This window comes from Chiloscyllium plagiosum, unplaced genomic scaffold, assembly GCF_037043375.1.
Source record: "Chiloscyllium plagiosum isolate Xiang-an unplaced genomic scaffold, Cpla_swu_hap1 HiC_scaffold_29, whole genome shotgun sequence".
Classification (NCBI taxonomy): domain Eukaryota; kingdom Metazoa; phylum Chordata; class Chondrichthyes; order Orectolobiformes; family Hemiscylliidae; genus Chiloscyllium; species Chiloscyllium plagiosum.
The window spans coordinates 90,353,129-90,368,423 of NW_028270167.1; positions in this window are offsets into that span (position 1 = coordinate 90,353,129).

Sequence of the window (15,295 nt, forward strand, 5' to 3'; positions counted from 1 at the left end):
TACAGGTTAGATGAGATTCAGATTGGTTTCACGTGTCGGGGGCAAAATGACCTGTACTGCGCACTAATGCTCTTTGCTCTATATTCTATATACAGGGACCACTTGTACATTTGTCCCAGGAAAAAAAAACTGATGAGCTTCCATGTTTGATTTTTGCAGTGCCTCTGATGAACGGGTCCCGCAGTATCGTTTCAAATGGGCTTCCTGGCTTTTGATCCAGCGAACATGAATGAAAGACCACTTTTATTTCAATCTCAATGGCGTGTGTGTGAGATTCAATGGAAAATATGCAGAGCTCAGGATGTGTTGTCCGTACAAACCTTTTTCATGAAGACATGAGTTGGAAAGATGATGGGGCAAAGACGGCAGCATGCATTGTATGTCGTAAAAACTGCTCCTACTGTGTTGTAGTAGTGTTGCGAGTAAGTGCTCAATCATTGGTTCACTGCTGAATGCATCCTGTTACATAATAACCGTGTTTACTTTCTCAGTTAACTCAAAAACGAATGTGATCCTTCACTGGGAAAGATGTGTCTCTCCAGATGTGTCAATCGCTTGTGACCATGCCAACGGCAGATCTGCTGGTAGTGCTCATCGACCTGATATTAAGACATATTTTCATTGTTTTTCCAGAACACTTTCTTTTCCTGGCGCATATGGATGTGTACAAATTTGACGCTGCTCTGCTTTAAACAGTCACAGACTGCTCTTTCTGGTACACTGTCGCATTTACCTTTGATCGCATTCTGGCCATTTTTTAGCAGAAGCTGTAACCTGAACATTGGAGTGAGAGAAAATCCGCTGTAGTTTTGGAGCCGTGACTGTCTTGAGAATTTTAAAGCGCGTGATCTGGTATTTTACGTACAGCAATATATAGTTTCTTGAATGAACCTGTGTTTTTTGATCTGAATGTGCATGATACTAATTTGACTTTATGGGCTGCGACTACAGTTACTCACCACATTCTCAAACTCTGATTCCTGTTTGAACTGACCCCCAAATCAACACGTTTACCATCAGATAAATTTTCGTGAGCAGCAGAGCCTACAGGCGATTTTCCGTGCACAGCATTTGGTCGAGTCCCAGATACACTACGATAGAAAATCGAAGGAGGTCCACTAGTTTACTCTTTGCCATTTCTGGCAATTTAATCCTGTGTGTGCGGTATTTATAGTGATGCCTATGCTTCAGCGATTTAGCGATCTAAACGTTAATATCCTTATGCCAGCATATTTCATAGCTTTAGGCTTCATTCTCCAGCTAACGAGTTGCTGCTCAAACAATAGCATCTAAGCCATAGCACATGCTCAGTTCAGAGAAGAAGTCAGGAATATGCTGAAATATCATTTGACCCTTGGAGCAAAAGTAATTAAGTGGTGCTATCAATGATAGAGTCTGGATTGTAACTCAATAGGTTAAAAAATGATCAATGAACAATCCACACAGATTTGATGATGGGCATCTGCAGACTCCCAGAGTGGAAAGTGACCGTCAAATTTACACAGGAAGAACACTGGTGTGGATGGTGGAGCGTTAAAACGAGGATGAGAACTCAGTCGTACATTTACCAGTTCTATGCATTCATGAGGGGCTAAGTCAGAAATTAACAGCGGTGAGTGAACACATCCGCAGGGAGTGACTGAAGACTGCGCTGTTCAATGAACACCTTACAGGAATGGTTTGGGCTTTAGGCCACACTTATGAATTTTGGCAAAGTACACGAATGGTCCTCAACCATACCTCTGATCATTGGCGTTGGGGTCAGTAAGGATTTTGGATATGTCACAAATTCTCTGCTCTGAAGCTGCTTTGTCATCAAAATTGGAATAGCCTTGTGACACGTTGCTGGTATGTCATTTATTGTTGTTATAAATTGTCGAACAACATTTCACGGAATTCAAAGAAGATTTGCATCCTGCAGGAATGCTCTGACTTCAAGCCCCAGAGTTATTCTGTCTTTCTGTCTATCCACCTAACTCTACGTCTATCTATCAATCTATCTATCTGTCTATCCATTCATCCATCAACCTATCTAACTCTCTGTCTATTTAATGATGTATCTGTCTATATATCGATCTATCCATTTTTCTATCTATGTAGATTAGATTACTTACAGTGTGGAAACAGGTCCTTCGGCCCAACAAGTCCACACTCACCCGCCGAGGCGCAACCCACCCAGACACATTCCACTACATTTACCCCTTCACCTCACACTACGAGCAATTTAGCATGAGCAATTCACCTGACCTGCTCATTTTTGGATTATGGAAGGAAACTGGAGCACCCGGAGTAAACCCACGCAGACACGGGGAGAAAGTGCAAACTCCACACAGAGTCGCCTGAGGCGGGAATTTAACCCAGGTCTCTGACGCTCTGAGGCAGCAGTGCTAACCACTGTGCCACCGTGCCGTCCAACATATATGTCTGTCTGTCTATATGTCTGTCTGTCTATATGTCTGTCTGACTGTCTGTCTGTCTATCTATCTATCTATCTATCTATCTATCTATCTATCTATCTATCTATCTATCTATCTATCTATCTATCTATCTATCTATCTATCTATCTATCTATCTATCTATCTATCTATCTATCTATCTATCTATCTATCTATCTATCTATCTATCTATCTATCTGTCTGTCTATCTGCCCGTCTGTCTGTCTGTCTGTCTGTCTGTCTATCTATCTATCTATCTATCTATCTATCTATCTATCTATCTATCTATCTATCTATCTATCTATCTATCTATCTATCTATCTATCTATCTATCTATCTATCTATCTATCTATCTATCTATCTATCTATCTATCTATCTATCTATCTATCTATCTATCTATCTATCTATCTATCTGTCTATCTATCTGTCTATCTGTCTGTCTATCTATCTACCTATCTATCTATCTATCTATCTATCTATCTATCTATCTATCTATCTATCTATCTATCTATCTATCTATCTATCTATCTATCTATCTATCTATCTATCTATCTATCTATCTATCTATCTATCTATCTATCTATCTATCTATCTATCTATCTATCTATCTATCTATCTATCTATCTATCTATCTATCTATCTAACCGAATCAAGGCATGATACAGTAAGCCAGCTATCCTACCGAATTAGCATTTCCTACAATCTGGCCGAAGATGAATTCTTCATAATTTTTCATATTCAAATTCTGATGATTTATGAAGGCTACAAAATGCTCAGTGTTGCAATAATTAAATGTTCAAATTTCATGCTGCTCTCTTTGATACAATCGACTTCACCAGATTGGTGACTGTCCACAATGACGTAGGAACAATGTCTGATTGATGATTTATAACGGACAGGAATTAAATTGATCGAAACCAAGTAATGATCTTTATGCAATCTTCGAATCAAACCGTCTCCATTTCCAATCACTTTCTATACCGTCCTAAGTGCATGTTAATGAGAACAATGTAAAAGTCGATTACACTGCACTGAACCATTTGGAGGTATTGCTCTGGAGTTCTCGATTAAAACATTTTATACTCTGCAATTCCCCCTGTCGTGCATGACCTGGTACTAACTGACCGGGACATCGTTGGGAAAGGTTTAATCTGTGTTGACATGCTGTCCATGTCCACGGGATGTTTGATCCTCCGTATCTTCCTCACATGTTCCTGTCCATATTTTTACTGCGGGGCAGAGTAGAGAAGGCTTTGTTCGGTGACTAACCTAGCTGTAGCTGCTCTCAGAAATTTGTTGGAAGCGGTGTAGAGGGAATGTACTATACGCCATATAATCAGAGGCATAGTTTAAGGTAGATTGCAGGGTATTACAAGGGGATTTCACTGACGGTCTTGATCAATCGGTGGAGGAAGAAACTCCAACTCAAACGTAAATGTAAGCAATTGGCTGAGAGATAGGAAACGGACAGAAATGGTTAGTGTTATTTTTGGGAATGTGAATGGATTATCTTGGGGTCGCCAAACATTGAGACCATAAGGCCATAAGACAAACGTTCACAAATTAGACTTTCACCCCATAACCAGAGCAAACGTTGAACAATGTCTTGTAAGGTTGAATAGAAAATTGCTCATCGATTACCAGTATCAAGTCGTCGTCATACTGTTGCTTTCCCCATCGTGTGCTTCATCTCAAAATTGATGAGCCATTTAACAAACCTAAAGCAGAAGAAGAGGCCACTTCACCCTCCTGTCCTACTGAAACACTCAATATGATCACAGCAGATCTGAATTTAAGATCTGATCCAAACTCCACTGCTATTCTTGGATCCATTGGCTATTTAATAATTTTTCAGTTCCATATTGAAATGGTTGGAATCCACTGAATTCGAGGAAGGGAATAACAAAGATTCACAGAAAAATGTGAAAAAAACAAAACATTGCTCATTTATTTCTTAAATTGGCGCCCCGTTCAAAAACAACTTCATCGAGCCCTTCATTTTATAATATCTCACAGGAGGAAACATTCTCTCCAACTCTACGCTGTCGAGTATACATCGGAACTTTTATGTTTTAAATGTGTTGCATCAGATTCAAAAAGCCATAATCATATTGGAAGCTTCCACTTTTGCTGATTCTTTTTGCATTTTAAATATATACAGTTCACACACATATGTGATTGCAAGAAATGGAGAACACAGAAAATGACATTTCCCCCTTTGATAAACTGGTCGGATGGAAGGAAAATGCAACAATGAACGTTTAATCTTAGGTAGTTGCATATCGGTGATTTTTGGGGGAGAGGGCGAAATGTTCATGAACCGCTACTTCTTTCACAGCATAACACAAAATCCAGTTAATTAGAGTTTCTGTCAAAGATTGCAGTCAAGTCATATCAAAGTCCTTATGCCTCGCATGGGGTTTGCAACTTCAGACACATCAGGGCATTACATTCCTGGATCGCTTTGGAGAATTTTCGATGTTCTAATTACAATCTGTCATCTGTAGAAAATCTGTCAATATTTTTTTCTATATCAACGTCAGGAAAGCCAACATTTGCTAAAGTTTGTGGCTCCTGAATACTCAGTTTTAAACATTGAATTCGAAGTTGAAAATGCGGAAGTGACTTGTCAGAGTGATAAATCAATTGAACACCTGCTGCAGATTCCTCCCCCAGTCCAAATATGTGCAAGTGAATAGTTTCGGCTGTGCTGAATCTTTCATAGTGTTAACGAATGAGAAGATTACATGCTTTAGTCACGGGAAATGCAGATTGATCGTGATAGGGATGGGATGTTCTTCAGAGGGTCTGAGTTTACTTGTTGGGTGGGATGGTCTGCTTCCACACTGTGGGGATTCTATGTATCGATTCTCTGATTCAGAATGTGGCGTACTTTATGTACATATTTTGCAACTGCTTGGAACTTTGCAGACATGCTTTGAGCTGTTCCCAATCTGCACCGAATAAAACCTTTTCTGTCGCAAACTGGATCTGCCAAATAACGGCTCTCTTATTTAACCCTATCCGCTTTGACTTTCAGTTCGGGCAAAGACTGTGAGAATAGAACTCGGTAAAAGTCCAGATGAAACGGAAGAACCAATATGTACTCAAAACTGAGGCAAGTATAATAGCAACTTTGTTTTGAGAGAAGGGGTTATCAACTTCCCAACAATTAACTTGATAGTCATATTGACAAACGTTTAAAGGGACGGAAAACTTTTAAAACGCATGTATTTTCCTGCCTGTTCATACCGTATCAGCAAAACTTCAATTTATCCATATCTTCACTCGATTATTTTCCTCCTGTTTGGTCCATGCTTACACAGATTCATGAGCTTATAAGATATAGGACCAAAATTAGGCCATTTGGCATTTAGTGTTCTACGCCATTTGGTCATCACTGATACGCTCCTGGACCATTGTCCTGCCGTCTCTCGATATTCACTGTGAACAAGATGGCAAAGATCAGTTTTGCCGTTATACTCCAGTAGCTGTTTAAAGTAAAAGAGAGCAAAACAGGCGTAGATTCTTGAGTTCATGATTGAAGCTAAACGTGGGCTGTTTCCTGCTCAGATAATACTGCATAAGAAGTGGTTTCATAAAAGTCTGGGCAAGATCGCATTTGATGAATGTTACTGGAACCTCGGGGAGAAGATAATCAGTCGATCAGTGAGTAATCAGATTTCGAAATGGATTAAGGACTGCTTCATCTAATAACAATTCTTTGTTGTCGTTACAGCATGAAGCTTTGAAACCTACCTGTCTGAAATGCGAGGAACAGCACTTGCAGTTTCAGAGAATGGAAAAGGCCGGTGTAAGACTTATATCCTTTTACTGGGTGACCTGCAAAGATGACAGCCAGGAAATCGATCTGGTAAACCTGCCACACATACATACAGACATATGCACACATTTCCTTATACCTAGAAAAATTGGCACACTCACTGTCATCCTAAAATACCAGAGACACTGTCACACAGATTCAAAGCTAACCCAGACTCTTGTAAAACGTAATTACCCATAAGCATTAAACACAAATGAACACTGACAACCAAAGCTGCATCAGCGCTGATATGAAAATACCTACATTATCCCACAAATAAGTATTAAATAGAACACACACAGCAGCACAGAGGCATGCATGCAGACAGCAACGCACCGTCACGCATTCAAGGTCACCTTTGTTCATCACACTGATGCAGATACTCATACAGTCAGGAGCAACATAAACGCATACTAAGCAGATGTAGAGTCAAAGATGAAGACAGTGGGGACAGATTTGTCAAAGACACCGAAAAGTGATCAACAAATTGGGCAGGCATAACATTGGTAAACCCGTGAAACTATCAGTCAAGGGTTGGAATTTGTAAAATGACATTCTTAATTTCAGGGTGTGCAATGAAGTTTCAGTCCGTTGATTGGTACGGCAACAGTCCAGTCGACGACAAATATTATAAATTTTAAGAAAAGAATTGAACGGGAAAATGTGGAAGCAAATTGCATATTGCCCATTTGTTGGACCGCATATCTTCAAAGGTTGATCGAATTCAACTGCCAATAAGAACAGTAATAAAATGTAATTTGACGGATGTACTGATTTGATGAGGTAATTGTCATTCAGCAGGAGGAAATTCATATTTCGGGGATGTTGCAAACAAATCAGTTGAGCGAGATCACAAATGGTTGAAAATGTCATCGGGTGGTTTTAAGTTAATGTGTTTATTCAATAGTTCAGTAATCGATGTGACAGGGCTTTTCAACGTGACTCTGTTCTTTTTTTTTAATCTGAACCCGTGAACTGCGTCACCGCATAAATGTATTTTTACAACAATCTTAATTCAGCTGCTTTGCTTTGATTTGTTGAAAGTTAATTTCAGGCTCCACATAATCCCTGGATATATTCTGTGCATGTTGTTGTCATGTGAATACGTGGATGTATTTTAGCTTTAAGAAATCTGAAACGTAGAAGAACGACCTGACAGCACCAACTATTCTTAATACTGAACAATGTAACACGTGGTCCAGCTACTGAGGTAGCTCGGGTGGATGATTGCCGAGAGAAAAAAAACAGATTTGAATTAGGCCAATCAGTTTAATTATACCTCCAATAAAGAAAACAAACTCCAATCCAATTTGAATGTAGTTGATTTACACCCTTGAAAGCCAAAGACACAATCTGATGCCTTGGGGTCGAAGATCGGGAAAATTGAACAACTGGGAGGAAGGACAACTGTAGTGCCACCAGCACTCGAGACTGCCCAAAACATAGCTGTCTTAAAGGTACCTCCATCGATTAGTAGCCTAAGAATCAGAAATACCTTCGAAGAAGGAAAGAAGACGGAGGAAGATATGAAGAGAAGGTTTAATGTCTGCTTATTTTTGAAAACGTGAACTTCTGTTAATTCTTAATCGGGGTGGGATGGGGTAGAAGCTGATCACACTCGTATTCTAGAAGGAAAGGTAAAATGTGGGTTAGGAGAAGGAGTTGTAAATAGTTGTTTGTTAATTATTCTGTGTCATAATTTAAGAAATAAAATTGTTTATTTTTCTTTAAATACATCTTGGCCTCTCAAATTTGTACAAATTGCTGCACAAACTAAATCTTTTTTGTATTGCTGGTTTGAATTAAGTCGAAAGGTTTACCCTGTGCCATAACAGTAGCATATGACTTCCGTTACACAGATGACAACAGGATAGACCTGCCAGATATGCCGCAAGGTAAAATCAAAATGTCCTTCGCCTGACCTTCTCTGAGATGCTATGATTATCTCTGCTTCAGTCGTTTATGAGCTCTGTTAATTGCGAAAACATGTCTGACTGCAGAGCACTAACCATAGCAACAAATTGTACGGTACAATGAACAAAAATGTCTTCACAAAATAACACAAACACATTCTACAGCACGAGTAACGTAGCTCGGCTTTGCAGAAGAGAGATGAAAATGCGTTGCTGGAAAAGCGCACCCGGTCAGGCATCATCCAAGGAGCAGGAGAATCGACTCTGGTGCGGCCGCATCTGGAGTATTGTGTGCAGTTTTGGTCGCCATACTATAGGAAGGATGTGGAGGCACTGGCACGGGTGCAGAGGAGGTTTACCAGGATGTTGCCTGGTATGGTAGAAAGATCATATGAGGAAAGGCTGAGGCACTTGGGGTTGTTTTCATTGGAGAAAAGAAGGTTTAGGGGTGATTTGATAGAGGTGTACAAGATGATTCGGGTTTTAGATAGGGTCGACAGTGAGAATCTTTTTCCACGTATGGAGTCAGCTTCTATTACAAGGGGGCATAGCTTTAAATTAAGGGGGGGTAGGTATAGGACAGATGTTAGGGGTAGGTTCTTTACTCAGCGAGTCGTGAGTTCATGGAATGCCCTGCCAGTAGCAGTGGTGGACTCTCCCTCATTATGGGCATTTAAGCGGGCATTGGATAGGCATATGGAGGATAGTGGGCTAGTGTAGGTTAGGTGGGCTTGGATCGGCGCAACATCGAGGGCCGAGGGGCCTGTACTGCGCTGTATTCTTCTATGTTCTATGTTCGACGTTTCGGGCGAGAGCCCTTCTTCAGTCATGAGGAAAGTGTACCAAGCAGGATAAGATAAAAGGTAGGGAGGAGCGACTTGGGGGAGGGGCGTTGGCAATGGGATAGGTGGAAGGAGGTTAAGGTGAGGGTGATAAGGTGAGGGTGATAGGCCGGAGTGGGGGTGGGGCCGGAGAGGTCAGGAAGAAGATTGCAGGTTAGGAAGGTGGAGCAGAGTTCGAGGGTTAGGAATGAGACAAAGTGGGGAGGAGAAACGAGCAAGCTGGAAAAATCTGACTTCATCCCTTGTGCTTGGAGGGGCCCTAGGCAGAAGATGAGGCGCTCTTCCTCCAGCCGTCGTGTTGCTATGGTCTGACGATGGAGGGGTCCAAGGACCTGCATGTCCTTGGTGGAGTGGGAGGGGGAGTTAAAGTGTTGAGCCACGGGCTGGTTGGGTTTGTTGGTCCGGGTGTCCCAGAGGTGTTCTCTGAAACGTTCCGCAATTAGGCGGCCTGTCTCCCCAATATAGAGGAGGCCACATCGGGTGCAGTGGAAGCAGTAAATGACGTGTGAGGAGGTGCAGGTGAATTTGCGGCGCATATGGAAGGATCACTTGGGGCCTTGGAGGGTAGTAAGTGGAGAGGTGTGGGCGCAAGTTTTGCCCTTCTGGCGTTTCAGGGGAAGGTGCCAGGTGTGGAGGTTGGTTTGGTTGGTGGTATGGACCTGACGAGGGAGTCACGGAGGGAGTGGTCTTTTCGGAACGCTAATAGGGGAGGGCAGGGAAATATATCCTTGATGGTGGGGTCCGTTTGGAGGTGGCAGAAATGACGACGGATGATACGGTATATAAGTGGTTTGGTGGGTTGGTAGGTGAGGATCAGTGGGGTTCTGTCCTGGTAGCGATTGGAGGGGCGGTGCTCAAGGGCTGAGGAGCGGGAAGTGAAGGAGATGCGGTGGACCGCAACGTCGACCACGTCTGGGGGGAAATTGCGGTCTTTGAAGAAGGAGGCCATCTGGGTTGCTCGGTGTTAGAACTGGTCCGCCTGGGAGCAGATGCGGCGGAATTGCTTATATGGGATGGCGTTTTTCCGGTGAGCAAGGTGGGAGGAGGTGTTGTCTCGGTAGCTGTGGGAGTCTGTAGGTTTATAGTAAATGTCCGTGTTGATTCGGTCACCCGAGCTACAAATGGAGATTGAAACTTTATTGCTGGAACAGCACAGCAGGTCAGGCAGCATCCAGGGAACAGGAGATTCGACGTTTCGGGCACAGGCCCTTCCTGAAGAAGGGCCTGTGCCCGAAACGTCGAATCTCCTGTTCCCTGGATGCTGCCTGACCTGCTGTGCTGTTCCAGCAATAAAGTTTCAACTTTGATCTCCAGCATCTGCAGACCTCACTTTCTCCATACAAATGGAGATGTCTAGGTAGGGGAGGGAGGAGTCTGAGACGGTCCAGGTAAATTTGAGGTCGGGGTGGAAGGTGTTAGTAAAGTGGTTGAAATGTTCAACCTCCTCGTGGGAGCATGTGGCAACGCCGATACAATGATGCAGCGCCGCTGCAGAATAGAACCAGAATACTGATTTGATTATCAACCAAAGTACACATATAAATAGAAAGGGACATTTGTTTCACGCAGTGCAGATTGCAGTGTGACGCTCGAACAATGGCTGCCATTGTCGTCATGCAATATTGTTTTTTTCAGCTGCTGGTAACAAATGACAACAAATCAATCAAAGAGGACATGACAGTCTGGCTGCAGCAAGCAGGACAGCAAGGAAAATACCCATGGGAGTAAAATTCAGGAAAAAATTGGAAATATTCATTATTGGTATGGCTCAAACTGCCCTCGGTGATAATGACAAGTAGATCTGTCATTGCTGTGGCAACCAGTTGGTTAGCAGTGCAGGTAAAAATGCTGAAGTGTCGTCAGGACAGGATTTCAATTCCCAGTAAACTCACTGTAGAAGACAGAATGAAGGGGGTATAGTCTGTCCTCCCAACTCAGCTTTTTTCTGGTTTGATTCAGTTTTTAGCAATCTGGGTATTCACGAAAAGCATTCAGGTAGTTTTGAAGCTGACTCAAAGAAGCAGGTCCATGCCCGTGCCCTGTATGTGTCTTCTCTCCTGTCACACCGTATGTTAAATTTTAACCTTTGTGGCAATGAGCTTTTAAGGGGATTGTTGCAAGTATTTGGAACAGCATCATTAACTTGGGATAATCTTCTGTGTTTTCGGATAAGTTAACTGATTGACTATTATATCGCTTTGTTTGTGATTCATTCGGTAATCATGTAAATTCAACTAACGTGGTTGGCCAGCTGCATTCTTTCTGGAATATGTGCGTTTCACCTGCTTAAAACAACTCGCAACATTATGGATTGGGCCACTATCTTCAAAGGTTTTGAGAGTGTCCGGCCTGGTCCTTAACAGCTTCAGGCAAATTGTAGATACAGATTCTACCAGCTTCAAAATCCACCTCTGACGTTCTGCTTGAAACTCCCCTGCTTGAACACGATGCTACTTTATATTATTCTGTACTTTGAAATGTGGCATATTAAATGACACAGAAGCAGGTTACTGAGCACAATTGAAGTAGCACACAACTCACGGTAGGCACCTTTCCATAAATTGGGGATGTGGATGATAATTGGGCTTGCAAATGACAGGAAGATTATTTAAGTGAGCGAGCATGTGAAAGCAAATATTAGGTTTCATGAAATTTTATGCGGCTTGCTCAAATGGGCTAATCAATTTCCGCTGAAAATTTGCCATGAAAACTACGTGGTAGTGTACTTTGCAAGAAGTAACAAAACAAGGTTTTACTCAAAGAATGGGAAGCCACTAGAAAGCTCGGAGGAACAAAGGGAAATTGTGGTGCTTGTCCATCGATACTTGTAATTGGCATCAAATGTTGAAAGTGTGTTTCAGAAAACAAACAAGCCTATTGTCTTTTCCTGCGATGCCAACAACGATAAGAGCAGGGACGTTTTCTAGCAACGGTACACATCTTCTCTTATGTGACAGCTAGAAAACAGTGCACAGTTCCATTCTCCACACCATAGGATGATGTGAATTCTCTGGCAGGAGTACTTCACTTATTTACGAAGGTGTCGGCTGGGCTGAAGACATTTTGACAGTAAATCAGTTTGGATAGGCCTGGGTTTTTCTTTTAAATAGCTGCGTGGTTCCAGATTGAGGAGCGTGGGATGATGAAGGGCAACGAAATGATGGATGTGAATTTGCAGTGTATTTTACCAATGGGTGAATAGCGAAGACAACATAATTTTACATTAAAGGTTTAGTGGGTGTCAAGAGTTTTGTTTCTCACTCAGAGGGCCTCGCATATCTGGAATGTACTACACAGGAGCAGTTAAAGTGGTAAACCACACAAATGTTAAAAATTATGAAAATTAGCACTTGAATCGTGATAACAGGCAAGGCCATTGACAAAATGGTGGAATGTGGGATTAATGTCAGAAGGATCAATTTATGCAAGGCCATTTTTATTTTTATATTATCCACGACACTGTGTCGGAGAACCGTGTCAACTGATCTGTGGGCAATTCTTTCCTATCAATCAAAAAGTTTGTTTTTCTGTCTTTGTCAATACATGTGTAAAGTGGGAATTTAGAATGGGTTACACTTTTAACTGCTCGTGGTCTCCTTCGAAGTTTCATCATAGATTTCGTCTGTTTTGAATTTAGTGATGCAAATGAACAATAATTCTTCTTACATGTCTTCTTAGATAGCATGTCATCGTGATTTCAAACACTACGCGTTTGAATTTCAATAAAATTGACGAGTTTTGTGCACATTCTTTAGTAAATGTTTCACGACAGCATAATCTGGAATTCCAGATTGATCACCCAGTTTGGCATGACGTCAGGTACAATCATTTCCAAGCCTTGGAAATTACCAAGGTTTAGGAACTACCTAGGTGTGGATACTGTAATCTTTCAACCATCAGCAGCCTCACACGATCCTTTGCCTTGAATCAGTGCAACCAATCTACGGAACATACTTCCGACTTTGCAAGTCTCCATGCATAGGTCACGACATGGTAATCGATGCAGGAACGACAGGATATGACATTGCCAAATTTAAACGAGCACACATATCTGATGGCTCACAAGTAAAGAACTGTATTAGCTTGTGATCCTCCCGTATCATGTAATAATGTGCATTAAGTGAGACACCATGGGGCTTGTCCTGGGGAATCTGTGATTCTTGAAAATGCAGCAGAAAAGTATGATTGAGGAATCTGCAAAATCCGCGCATCATTTTGAAGTGCAATGACTTGGTGAAACAAAACGGTTCTTATTGGTCAAGATATCAAGAAGACAGTGGCATAATTATAAAGTGGAAGACCTTTTCTTTTAAAATAATATCTTGTTTTATAATGAACCAAAGAAAGCAATTTCATACATCATTGTGATAGTTTCATATCGTTATGCAACATATGTGAGAGAAAGCACAGATTGTGATTACATTTTCTGTATGCTACAAGACATAGGTGAAATTCAGTTGTTCTAAAAAGTTCTCTGGAGAGAAAGCAGAGTGAAGATTTTGAACACCGATCTCCTTAAGAATGCATGAGATCTGAAGTGCCTTAGCGGTGTCCCGCACAGAACGAATGATCTGCAGCATACGCTGGAATGATTCAATGTGTGCACCAGTCCAAATCCCCCGAAACACGACAAAGTATAGCTAAAAACCTATTTTGTGCTGGCATAAATTGGCTGTCGAAATTGGGTGGGTTAAGCAACATGCAATAACACAGTTACCTTTCAAACGCAATATGATGTGAAATAAATCGGGAAACAAACAGATAAAAAATCTGAGGTGACAGGGAGTTGCAATCTTCCCATCGACGTCTGGATATTAAAATTAAAGTCTGACCAGGATTGAAAAACTGTGTCGATCATGGAACGCATAGTTTATAACTGATATGTATTCCATAGCGGACCACCTGGTTTTTACTCGGAATATGGTTGGGTGTTCATTGGAACGACATTAGCTGGTAACTCTGCGAATGGAAGGCGCCCCTGCAGCTTTGTACACATCATAAATTGAGGTGGTGTGCGAGAATACAGGAATGGGCGAAGGCACTATTGATTCTAACAGGGATATCACATGGAATTCAGCTCACCATAGAACAGCTAATTGAGTTTCTGAAGGTGTTTAGTTTTCCACAGTGCGAATATTCATCATGGTGGGGGTGCATTTCGCGTGGGTTCTGACAGGGACAAATCTGAATGGTTTCCATATTTACAAGGGGATTGTCACAGCGTTCGTTTTATATATTATTTACGCATTTAATTAATTACCAGAATAAAATATTCGCATTAACTCCACTAAGAAGTAGAGTCGAAGCAAACGACAAGAATATTTTAATATTGTTACATTTGTGAAGGCAATATTTGAAAGGGATACATAATTTAGAGAGCATGCGATTAAGTACTTAGTTGTCTTAAATAAATAAAAGTATGTAAGTCAAAACTTATTCTATTACAATTGAAAATAAAAGAAACAAACAAAAAAGACCTCAGCATAAACTCATATCCATGCTGACATCGTCTAAATCTACATTTGGTGTTTGGACAGATTATGATATCGTGCTGTGAAATTCCTGCTTATCCTTTTCAGTGCACGATTGAATGATGAAATCCTTGAATCCATTGTGCAGGAACTAGTTTATCCAGCTCTGTCTCTATCAGTTGCTTCTTGTTTCAGTTTATGGTCATGCTGCTGCTGACATTAGAGAATACCATATTGACCATTGTCACTGATTAACAAAACAAGGGAATCGTCCAAAAATAAAACCAGAATGTACAGAGATGTCATTTGATAGAACGTATGGCCAACTGATTTCCGGTATCCCATGTCAGGCTTTTTTTCTATGCATTGATTACAATAATCCCAAACATACACGTTGCTGTCAAAGACGATTGTTGATAATTGTAGGAAATATTAGAATGCTGAAACATCAGAGTGGACAGAGACATTGGAGAATTAGATCAGCCTGTGAATTAGATAGTTAAACATATGATGAATCAAAGGGAGAAACGTCACCACCACAGGAATACAAAACTTAATAATAAAACCGTATTCACACTCAGACATCTGTTGGCCAGCTCCCAAAAGACAAAGAACTGGAAAAGGAAATTTAATGGATCTTACATTTGGAGAAAGGTTAAAGAGAAACAGTACACGTTTTTGGGTAGGTGTGCACTACTAAAGGAACAATATTCGACGAGCCTAGATATTTTTGAAGAGATTGGAAAATGGGTATGACTGCTCACAAAGCAGGATTCTTGTTTCATAAATAATGGACAGAATACAGAAGCA